This window comes from Rhinolophus sinicus, linkage group LG03, assembly GCF_036562045.2.
Source record: "Rhinolophus sinicus isolate RSC01 linkage group LG03, ASM3656204v1, whole genome shotgun sequence".
NCBI lineage: Eukaryota > Metazoa > Chordata > Mammalia > Chiroptera > Rhinolophidae > Rhinolophus > Rhinolophus sinicus.
The window spans coordinates 104,876,493-104,881,527 of NC_133753.1; the positions used below are offsets into that span (position 1 = coordinate 104,876,493).

General features: G+C 38.4%; 1 pseudogene; it reads right to left on the reverse strand.

Annotated features, from left to right (window-relative positions):
- Window positions 1-2,913: 2,913 nt before the first annotated feature.
- LOC109453540 (septin-10) lies at window positions 2,914-4,243 on the reverse strand (annotated as a pseudogene).
- Between the last annotated feature and the right edge of the window lie 792 nt (window positions 4,244-5,035).

The following is a 5,035-nucleotide window of genomic DNA, read 5'->3' on the forward strand; positions in this document are numbered from 1 at the left end:
CAATCATCTCAGGGAGAACATCAAAAAAGAGATAGATAGGAAACATAAAAATAGAGATATAAAATATGCAAAAGAATGAGTCAGAAATAAAGAATACAATAAATGAAATGAAGAATACATTAGAGGAAATCAGCAGTAGATTAGATGAACCAGAGGGTCGAATCAGCAATTTAGAAGATAAAAGAGCAGAAAACACCCAATCAGAACAGCAAAAAGAAAACAGAATTAAAAAAAAAGAGAAGAATTTAAAGGGCCTCTGGGAGAACATCAAGCATACCAACATTCTCATCATAGGGGTACCAGAAGAAGAAAACAGAGCAAGGAATTGAAAACCTATTTGAAGAAATAATGATAGAAAACTTCCCTAACCTGGTGAAGGAAATAGACATACAAGTTCAGGAAGCACAGAGTCCCAAACAAGATGCACTCAAAGAGGTCAACACCAAGACACATCATAATTCAAATGCCAAAGATTAAAGATAGAGAAGGAATCTTAAAAGCAGCAAAAGAAAAGCAGTTAGTTATCTACAAAGGGGCTCCCATAAGACCGTCCTGCGGATTTCTCAACAGAAACTTTGCAGGCCAGAGACATTGGCATGGAATATTCAAAGTAATGAAAAGCAAGGACCTACAACTAATACAACTCTACCAGCAGAGCTATCATTGAGAATCAAAGGACAGGTAAAGAGCTTCCCAAACAAGAAAAAGCTAAAGGAGTTCATCACCACCAAACTAGTATTAGAGGATGTTAAAGGGACTTCTTTCAGATGGAAAAAAAAATAAAATAAAATATATGAATAATAAAATGGCAATAACTACATACCAATCAATAATTACTTTAAATGTAAATGGATTACATGCTCTAATCAAAAGACATAGGGAGGCTGAATGGATAAGAAAACAAAACTCTTATATGTGCCGCCTGCAAGAGACTCACTTCAGAACAAATACTCACACAGACTGAAAGTAAAGGGATGGGGAAAAGATAATTCATGAAAATGGAAACAAACAAACAAAAATCTGAGGTAGCAATTCTTATATCAAACAAAATAGACTTTAAAACAAAAGCTATAACAAATGACAAAGAAGGACTCAGTAATCCTAATTCTGGGTATTTATCTGAAGTACAACGCTACTTCAAGGGGATATGTGCATCCATAAGTTCATTGCAGCATTGTTTACAATGGCCAAGATGGAGAGGCAGCCTGGGTGTCTGTCAATGGAAAAACGGATAAAAAGGAAATGGTACATATATACAATGGAATATTGCTCGGGCAGGGAAGGGAATGGGTTCTTGCCATCTGTGATGGAATGAATGGACCTGGAGGGTACTGTGCTGAGTGGAGTGTGTCAGACAGTGAAAGACAGATACAGTGTGATTTTGTTTATATATAGAATCTAAAGAACAAAATAAACAAACAAAACAAAAACAAAATCATAGATACAGAGAACATTATGATGGTTGCCAGATGGGAAGGGGATCTAGGGGATGAGTGAAAAAGAGGAATGGATTAAGAAGTACAAATTGGTTGTTACAAAGTAATCATGGGTATGTAGGATATAGCGTAAGGAATATAGTCAATAATATGGTAATAACTATGTATAGTGCCAGCTGCGTACTAGATTAGTCAAGGGTATCACTTCTTAAATTATATAAATATCTAATCACTATGCTGTACACCTGAAATTAATATAAAATAATACTGAATGTCAATTACAATTGAAAAATTTAAAAAGGGGGAAAATGTGAGGGGAATAAGAGATTCAATAAGTCATGGGGATGTAATGTACAGTATAAGGAATATAGTCAATAATATTGTGATAGTGTGGTGTGGTATCAGATAGTTGGTGGACTTATCACGGTGATCACTTCTTTAGGTGCATAAATGTTGAATAACTATGGTGTTCACCTGAAACTAATATAATATTGAGCGTTAGCTATATTTTAATAAAAATCTTAAAATAAATGAGTGATTGTCAACTTTATTTAGAATATTTAAGTACAAAAAAAAATGAAAAGTTATATCCCTACGAGTGTTAAGAAAAAGTAAATTGTTCTGAGAATACTAAGGCGCTGAATTCAAATATCCCTTGAGATATGAATTATCCAATTTTTTTATATCTTTAATAGTCAGATGTTCAGTTATTTTCTTAAGAAATATTTTTAATAAAATGATTCAACCTTATTTATTTTTTCCCTGGAAGACAGAGTTTTAAGCAACAACTGTGATAACACCCAGGTTCAAATGTACTTATCACTAGAAAAAGGGTTTACATCCCTGGGTGTTTTTACTTTTAAACATATTTTGCTTCTCACAGTAATACATCAACCACAGTAAGGAATACTGAATCATGGAAGGCCATCGTTTTATATAAAATGTGGTACAAAAGTTTAGGGTCATATTAAATACCAATTGGATTGGATAATTATATCAAAAGCTAAAAGTTCTATAAAACTATTGAGAGGTTAGTTTCAGGTACATAATATATTTTAAAACATATTCCGAATATTTTACATTTAGTATGTACCAAAACAAGGTTCATCTTGGAATACAAATGCAATCAGCCATGATATGAATGAGTTCTGTGTTGTCATGGGCACTGACACTGATCTGTGGTACGATCCTGTGCAAAGTGATGGTAAATGGGCAGCAGGGAAAACGGTCTAGATTCATCACAAACCAGCTATTTAAAAATGTCTAACAACAGTGAATATATAAGTGCTGTCATCCAACCTGGCTTATGTATTGACCTTAGACTTAAAAGCATTTTTCCATAAATAGCAGTAACTGTGGCCTTTTGCCAAATATAGAATAAGTGACACAGGAAATAAAAACAGCAAGAAAATCACAGCATACTTCTAACATTTTAATAACTGTTTGTGATGACCTTCTGTGATCTGGAACCTTTGTTTCACATAAAATTGAAGTGCTTACAGTCTTTGTCCTGCAGGTTGCCGCTTGTTGCCATAAAGGTCTGGTTCTGGTGTATCTCGGACGTGGCTTTCTTTTTAGAGAAAGATATTATTTCTTCTTGCAAAAGTATTTTCTCCCAGCTTCATTCTCTCTTCTTGGTCAACTCTTTTAAGGTGCTCAAATTTGCCTGCTTTCAGCTTCTTTCATTATGGTTTATTTCTCCTTCACTCACTGCACAAGCATATGTTTCATTTCTTCTTCCTTCCTCTGGCATTCAGCATAAAATTTGTGCCTTTTGGCTTCGTAGGTCTTTGGAAGACGGAGTGGCTTATTCTCGGGGCCACATCAGCAAAGCCCATTTCCTCCCTCTTGCAACGCGTGCAGAGTCCATAGTGCCTGGGGTGGGTCTGTTCTGGCAGATCCCCCATGTTTGTACAAGTGAGCATTTCCCAGAGCCTTGCAAAGTCACAGTGGTTTTCACTTGGACAACACCCCAAGGGTACTGGCGGGTTCTGACCATCCTGTTATGACTTGTACATCATCCATGCTTCCTACAGCCACAAATGGCAAGTGTCCGTTCCCTGAAGCATTGATTTAGCAATAGTTTCATTATCTTTGGGAACTGCTGTATCTGGACACCATTGCTGACCAACTCACTCAGGAGCTTGTTCTTAAACTTCTGTAACTCAGTTTTAGAAATTGCATCTGCTTTGGCACTCACCTGTATAATGTTCACCTTGCTGTCAGGCTCCTCGTGGTTAAGAGATCGAGGGTCTTCCGAGAGTGGCCTGTGGTTGAGATGAAGTGGAGGCACTTGGATACGAGAATCATGGTAGTGAAAGAGAGAACATTAATCTTCAGTTCTTGGAGACAGGCTTCAAAGTGAGCATCTATCTAGTCAAACATTGGTTGGTAGCTCTCGTCTTTGTTTATGTGGTCACCAAATCCCACTGTATTTACAATGGTCAATTTCAATCGAACATTACTCCCTTGGAGTTCATATGTCTGAACTTTAAGTCTAACATGGATAAAAATGTGAGGATTTATGGTCTTCAAAATTAGTATTAAACAATGTACCAATCAGCATTGATTTTCCAATTCCAGTCTCCCCCACACAGAATACTAAAACAGAAGCCTTGCTGAATGGATCTATCGACCAGCTGAGCAGGCAAACTCTCAAAACCAAGATGGCCATACATAAAGAATGAATATTTTCTTTTTCCTTTTTTTTTTTTTTTTGTCTGTTCATCGTCAGATACTTGTGAGGACATACAAGTTTTTGTTGCCATGTGAGACTGAAAGAGCAGGTGCTGTGCCACCTCAGAGGTCCTGAGCAGGAGCTGAGCGAAGCTGCATGTAGCCAAAGCTGCCCTGGGAGAGCTTAATGCATGGGGTGAGAGGCGCGGCCCCCCTCTTCCACTTCTAAAACCATTGTGATTATAACCCAGGATCACCTCCTTATTTTAAGGACATAATATTGGCAAACTTAACTCCATGTGCACCCTTAATTTCTCTTTGCTGTATAAAGTCACACATCACAGGTTCCAGAGCTTAGGACATGGACATGTTTGGGGGCCATTACTCTCTCTATCCCAGTGGATATAGGAGCCCACGCAGACTTTCCTAATGAGGAAGACAGTGGCGGGGTCTCCATCCTAAGGCCTCCTCCTGGTGTCTGGAAGTACCTCACCCTCAGCCATGGATCTCTTTGGCCTCTTCCTCTTGCATATTCTAGCTATTGGCTAAAGTACATCCTTATGAAGGAAAAAAACCAAGTAGCCCAAAGTCTTTGCCCCAATCTTTGCCCCAAATAGTAATGGTTAGTGGGGAGGAGAGGTCTGTGGAGAAGGCTAGACCACTTAAGGATTTGTTACAAGAAGATGGACTGGTGCTGGGAAGACGAGCTGGATAATCGGTCCTGCTGAGGAGTAAGGGAGGGGGGCCCACCGGGGCAGGAGGAGCTGGGGTGGGGCAGTTCGGACTCAGAGCTGCATACATTTTAACTGAGGTCAATTTCACAAATGCTGAAGAAAAGGGACGGACTCGATGAAGTGCAAACCTTTCCTGAAACACTGCTGCAACTATCCCATGAAGACACTTACAGCAGGCAGGAAACAAAT